The sequence below is a fragment of the Helianthus annuus genome, chromosome 4 (genome assembly GCF_002127325.2).
Source record: "Helianthus annuus cultivar XRQ/B chromosome 4, HanXRQr2.0-SUNRISE, whole genome shotgun sequence".
NCBI classification, from domain to species: domain Eukaryota; kingdom Viridiplantae; phylum Streptophyta; class Magnoliopsida; order Asterales; family Asteraceae; genus Helianthus; species Helianthus annuus.
This window is the reverse complement of record NC_035436.2, coordinates 64,298,776-64,306,219: the sequence shown is the minus strand read 5'-3', so window position 1 is coordinate 64,306,219 and position 7,444 is coordinate 64,298,776.

Genomic DNA, 7,444 nt, shown 5'->3' with positions numbered 1-7,444 from the left:
CGTAGTGTTTCCGCATGTGGTATTTTGGGGGTGTAACAGTTTGGTATCAGAGCACTGGTTATAGTGAACTAGGTTTTAAAACGCTTTTATAAAACCAGACTATAACCGAACCGCTTCGAAATCGACCATGACACTCAGCTCCAGATTGCAAGGTTCGTATCTCGTTTGCTTATTGTGTAGCATATCTAGTGTACACTTGTGTATGATGTTGCATGTGATTGCACTGATGCGTGTGAAGTGTGATATATTTTTTTGATGTATATTTTAAGCCCTTTAACACTTTTTAGCCAAGTTTTAAATTTATAAAACACGATATTTACTAACACTAAACACACATATGGGCAAGTGCACCTATCGTGAGCGTAGTATAGTGTTGGTAAGATACCGAGGTCGTAAAAGGACACAAGAGCTTTTAATACCGGTTTATCCTCAACGTCTAATCAAATCAAAAGTTAGAAAAAAAGGGTTTTAAACTAGAAAAATAAAACTAACTAAAATGCTGAAAAATAAAATAAAAGTAAAAACAGATAGACAAGATGAATCACTTGGATCCGACTCGTGTTTAGTGTAACCTTTGATTATTTCCGCACTTTTGCACTTTTTAAGAGATTATCTTAGTTATTGTAGTAGGCCTCTCTTTTGAAGGTGACGTTACCCTCAACCCAGTAGTTTGAGTCAGCAAGGATACAATCCTAAAGGGTTGGATTATTGAAAGATAATTAATTAAGTTATTAATGCATAATGTGGTAGGCCCCTCTTTTGAAGGTGATGTTACCCTCGGCTAAGTAGTCTGAGTCAGCAGGGATACAGTCCTAAGTAGCCAGGTTAAAGTTTTAATAGTAGCTTACATATGAGGGGATCAAAGAGTTTGGACCCCCGCCATCCAATACCAGTGGGTATTGAAGGAGGTCCTACTAAATTTGACCCAGGTCCTTGCAGGATCTATACACTGAACAAGGCAAGACTCTTACCAAACCATTCCCTTAACCCCCGACCAGGTAGCCAACATATCTCCATATAGACCGTGGAGATATGAATGGTGAAAATCTTTTATTTTATATAGACAGTAAAATAAGGCCAAGACACCACAGACAAATGATAAGGAAGATTCACCTTCAACACAAGAAACTAGTTATTAAAGTCATTAATACATAACCAAATAAAAAGTGCGAAAAGATTAAAAATAAAAAGTATTACACTAGACACTTGTCTTTCGCCAAGTGATGTAAGAGACTTAGGCAAACATGGCCTTTGATTGTCAAGAACTCTTACGATCAATCTTGGATCCCGAGACGACTCACACACTCTATGATGGATGATGTATGATGTATGATGGTGGTGGATGATGGTGTTGTGATGGTAGTGGTGGGTGGGTGAAGTGTGAGAGAGGTGGTGTGCCAAGGGATCGTTTGCAAATGAGCCAAGCACCCCTATTTATAGCCTGAACAGCAGCTCGAGCACGACCCCGTGTCCACTGGGCACGGCCCTGTGTCCATCCTCCTTCTCTTTCTTCATTAATTGCAGTTTGTCTGCATTAGTTGACCACGCCCCCATGTCCGCTGGGCACGACCCCGTGTGCAGAAGCGTATCTATACTATCAAGATTTTCTCAGATTCTGCGAATCTTAGAGTTGACCACGGCCCCGTGTCCGTTGGACACGCTCCCGTGGTGGGTGATAGAAGCTTCTACAACTTTGTCTTTTCTGCAGACACTTGGGCACGCCCCCGTGCTCACTGAGCACGGGGCGTGTTCAGCTTTCTGTTCTCTTGTTTTTGCTTGGGAAGATGCTGTCGGGGGGTCGGGCATGCCACGTTTATTCCTTTTCTTGTATTTATATTAGATTTAGCTGCCTTTTTGCTTCTTTTGTTCATTTGAGCTCATTTAATCCTGAAAATACAAAAGGAAGACAAAAACACACTTTTTCCAACATTAGTACTAAAAAGGGTTAGTTTTATGCCACATTTGATGTAATTTATATGTTGCATTTTGCACACATCAGCACCCTTAGCACTACATACTGAATTCATGTGTTACTTTCTTTTGTTATGTGGTTGGTAGAGTCACAACGCGACCTTCCTCTAGACCTTTGTGATTTATGTTCTGTGGCGTCTATTGTCCTGCTATTCGAATTTGAGGAACCTTTTAGCATGAGTTGGGATGAGCTGAGATAAACATGCAAATTGCATTGTTATTATGGGTGCACACATAATAATAATGTGGGGTGCATGTGAGTCCCAGTGAGGCCTAACGAGTGTAAAAGGGGTTCCGCTCTGTTGTCTGATGTAAACTCAGTAGTCTGTAGAAGTCATTGTGAGGTTTGACTCCTACCTTATTTCGACCCATAACCTTTTCCCTTTTCTTTTATATAGAATCATGAGCGGACGAGGCCATGGGCGTGGTCACATTGCGATGACTCAGGCCGAGTTGACAAACTTGATTAACACACGTGTGGCTGAGGCTTTGGCAGCCTATCAAGCTCGTACAAAATGTGCCTAATACTCTTTATTCTTGTGTCGCGTACTCAACTCTTACCCGTGTGCCGTATTTTCTTTCACCCTTAGGTCAACAAGCGAATCAGAATCAAAACAATCCACCTGCTTATACGTTTAAGACGTTCATGGATTGTAAACCATAGACATTTAGTGGGACTGAAGGAGCAGTGGGGCTACTTCGTTGGTTTGAGAAAGCTGAATCAGTATTTGCTATGTGTAACTGTCCCGTGGGGGACCGAGTGAAGTATGCTACAGGCACTTTGGAGGATGGTTCCTTAACTTGGTGGAATGCCCAGGTGCAAATGTTGGGCATCGAAATGGCTAATGCAACTACTTGGGATGATTTCAAGGAGTTAATGTGGGAGGAGTACTGTCCTCGTGATGAGATTCAGAAGCTCGAGAACGAGTACTACAATTTGAAGATGGAAGGGTCCGAAATTGAAGCATACACGAAGAGGTCACATAAGCTAGCAAACATGTGCCCTAACTTATCTCGACGTCCACCTCGAAGAATTGAACTGTACTGTGACAACCCGTAATTAACGGCTTCTAATTACGCGATTATCAAACGTTTAAAACGAATTAACTTAATTAGGCTATTGGAATGCCTAGGAACGCTGATCGAACGTTACAGTGCGCGTATGAGGATTTTCGTGAAATCTACTGAATATTAAGCGATAACGAACTGACACCGTACAAAATACTGACAACGCCGTCGACTACGAAGTTTATACATACAGCATATACTTACAGAATTCGTTTTGCTAAAATATTATGATTTCAAACAACACAAACCGCAAACGCGAACGGGAAACACGAAAACAGTAACGCACTGACAATCAACGACGGAACGGAAGCACCGGACTCGAAATTCGTCTCGATATTAGTAAATTATGATATATTTCACTTCGTTTTAAATTTTTATTATCCGTAGTTGGAAACGGATCGCAAAACGGACACGAAACGACGAACGACACGCTTTACGCGATTTAACGCACCGACAACTTACGCGATTAATATCGACTACCGACATCCTTGTTACGAAGATTTCACTCTAAAATGTTATTTTGCAACATGTTATAACGATCGTGTTCGAAAACGGGTTTCATAAACAAATCGGGCTACGCAAAACGGGCTTGTGGGCCTAGGGCCCAAGCCCACTAACTAAAACCTAGTGTATATAAGTGTAGTAAAAACCCTAACTTCTCATATTCATCAGCCGCTTCCCTTTTGTTTCCCTCTCAAAATTGGATCTGCACTTTATCTCCTTCATCACACAATACAAACACAAAATTAGTTTCATTTCACAACACATCCCCTCCTTCCCTCCGTTAATGTCCAGCGACCGGGATAGTCGGCGACTACCGGCGCTCCGGTGATGCTTGATCCGGCCAGACAACACACCCTCATCCTCTCCATCTCGTTCAAGATCGATCGACAACCCCAACACCCCATGATTTTCGTCTCTCCCTCGTCACAACAGGTCATGGGAGTGGCCTCCGGTCATGATTCAGGCCGGAAATCAGGTGCCGGCTTCTCCGTCAAATACACACACACATCCTCTCGATTATTGGTCGGCCACCACCATTTTTAGTGGCGGCGGGTTTGAACAGCGACAACCCCACCACCACAGGCGGCGACGCTGTGGTGGGTGGTGCTAGACGACGAGGACAGCAGACGACGGTGATACTTTGGTTTCCAACGAGAAACCGGTAAGCCCCTCTCTAATCTCTCATTTCTGTTAAAATATTTCGAGATTTGAGTGTATGACAGGAACGGTTTTTCGCTTTTTTTTCCGGTAAGATCGACAAAATTTCCGGCGGAGGAACGATGATGAGGATGATGATGTAGTTGCTGTTGTGAAGACGATGATGACGTTGAACTCGGTCAAACCCGAGTCAGTCGGATTGAACATATATACTCCCACCTTCTCAGTTGGATTGAACATATAAAATCCTTTGTTTACCTTCTTCTCAGCGGGTTACAGTTCGACTCGGTCAAACCCGAGTCAACTCGGGCCAACTCAGTCGGGTCCGGGTCAAAGCAGTCAACTCGGGTCAAGCTACGGGTCAACAGGTCAATGATTCGGGTCAACTCGGTCAAACCGAGTCAACTTGGGTCAACAGCGGGTCAACTCAGTCAAGATGGTCAAACTCGGTCAACGATAGTCAGTCAAGACCCGGTAAAGTTTTAACAATGCGTTAAACTTTAAATATAGATTCGTTAGATTTTTTTTAGTCTACGCGAACTGAGCTTGAACCGCCGTACTCTAGTTTATTTATTTTAGTGTTCGTTACATATATTGCGAAATATATATATATAATTGTGATAGGTTTATTGTTGAGTTTTGACAAAATAATACGACTTTCATTGTCGGGTTAGTCGAAAAACAGAGGAAACTCTGCCCGATTTTCGTAAAATTCGTAATACGAAACATATTCATAACACACACAAAAAAAAAACGACATCTAACGAGATTGAGGTATTTTTATAGAATAAATATAAGAGTATATTTATTTTGGTAACGCTTTACAAAACGAGTTTATAACATTTCGGCAAAAGTGATTACATGATAACAAAACACCAAAACTTATTTCGTGTAAACATAAATTCTTATGTTAAATCCAAACATCTATTATTCGATGATTATTATTTGACGATTGTTTAAAATAAATAATACATTTATTGACAACGTTGGCGACTCGAAAGTTTATAAAATAAATATAATTATTTATATTTAATTTAGACGTCGATAATCCGAATACTTTCGCTTACTTTTGTAAAATAAATGCAAGTGTTTACATCTATCTCAAACGCCGATAATTTTCGAATAATTTTATAAAATAAATATAATTATTTATATTTATTTTCGAATGCCTAAACGGCATGCAATATTTTACCGTAAGATTATAACAAACGATATTTATTTACGTCTTACGAAAACTATGAAGAGTCGTACTACTGTTTCATCTACGCCTTCTATTCGCGACTACTAGCACGACTTCGTAAGTATTTATGTTCATATATATAAATATGTATCCTAAATCCTTCGGAAAACTAAGTCGTTTCCACGACTTAGTATTATCCCGATTATAAACGGGATCAACTAACCATCGATTGGTTATTCTAAGTCAAACTAACAACACCTTTATAGAATCGTTTAGTTAATGATTCGGTAGAGCTCGGACACGTAGTTTAGCTACGTTTAATTAGAAACTTATAATTATTCCTTGATTAGGAATGCCTTAGTTGCACGCTAGCGAGTTCACATTCTTGGAATGACATCACAGAATCACGTTAAGCTAGCTTTGCACAGGAATGTTAAGGTGAGTTCATAACCCCCACTTTTTACTGTTTTACATTTTTATAAATGTTTTCGGGGGTGGAAAGACATGCAAGTTTTGCAAAAATAAACAACTTTTCGTTGAACGAAAACTCATATTTCTAAACCATATTGCGAATGGATTTCAAGGAACTCAAATGGTTTACGAACGGTTTATACTAAACATACCGGTCTTACAAAACAAACGCGTATTTTCACAAACGTGCATGATTTTCATGACTAGTGGCAGGAATGTCCTAGTTACTACAACGGGACTGGGTTGTTCTGCGTACGAACAACGAGACAACCCAATGGGTTTATGTCCCCCTTTTTCTTTTGAAATACCTATTAACTAGGGTATGATTAAGCTATGGAATGAACTCTTGGATCACGTGCGAATAGGCGCTAACTTAGGCACCATTAATCCTTTTAAGGACCACGGAACAGGGGGTAGATCTATCGGGTACGGGCGAGCCCCACTCACGGTCCTTGTGCGGCCACTTAGAGTGCTTTTGTGTCCCTGTCGAAGTGAATCGACACTTAAATCGTCTACCGGGTTGAGTGCTTCCTATGTCGGCACACATATTAACGTCTTAGCTACACATTAATGATCAACATGTTCATAGACGCATTACATACATACTTATAAACTAAACTTTCAAATGTTTTTAAGATTCATTTGATGTAAACTTACAAATACATGGATTTACAAACTTAGGTAACGTTTTTCAAATTATACCTAAGTAAGAGGATGCACTGATCCTGCTTACAAAGGTTCGTTTGGGCTTGGCCCATTCTCTCTCATGCAATGCACAAAGACTATTGTGGGCTAGACTCACAGTTTTTCATATATCATGCCAAGAAAATAATTTTACTATATTTTCTCGACAACTTTGAAACCGGTTATCAAAAATATTTATTTTAAATCTTTTCGAAACAAACTATGAACTCGCTCAACTTGATGTTGACTTTTTCACATGTTCTTTCTCAGGTTACTTTTCAAACCATGGCGCGGTTGGAATAGGAGAACCCATGGGAATTCGAGTACTTAGCAGGCGTTCAGTTTCTAGAAGTCTTAGCATTATTAGCTTCCGCTGTGCAATGAAGATACCGGTCCAGTCACGCCAGCTCTGATATTTCGGGGTGTGACAGATTGGTATCAGAGCTATGGGTTTCAGCGAATTAGGTTTCTGTAGAGATACCTAGGCTCTAACCTCACTTTCCTCAGGGGACTTAGATTATTAAGGCTTGAACACGTACAGAACGCCTAAGACTCGAATATGGGTTCCAACCGTTACCGAAAACAATGAGTCAACAATTTTGGTTTTAAACATACACTAGTGTTGCGTTGATATACGGTTCACGAAGCAGATTCATACATTAAGCAAACTTTGAGATTTTTGGATAACATGCATTTAGGACCTTTGTAAAGCTAATGTCGAAACTCATTAAAGGTCCTCACTTAGAAACCGTGACTAACAAATCGGGCAAGCGCCATTATATTATGTCGTCTATGCTATCTTACTTACCCGAACAGGTAACCTACGTGGAATGAAACGCTAGTGCACGATGATACATGAAACTCAAACTATACGTCAACGGATGTCGGAGCACATCACATTCTACGCGG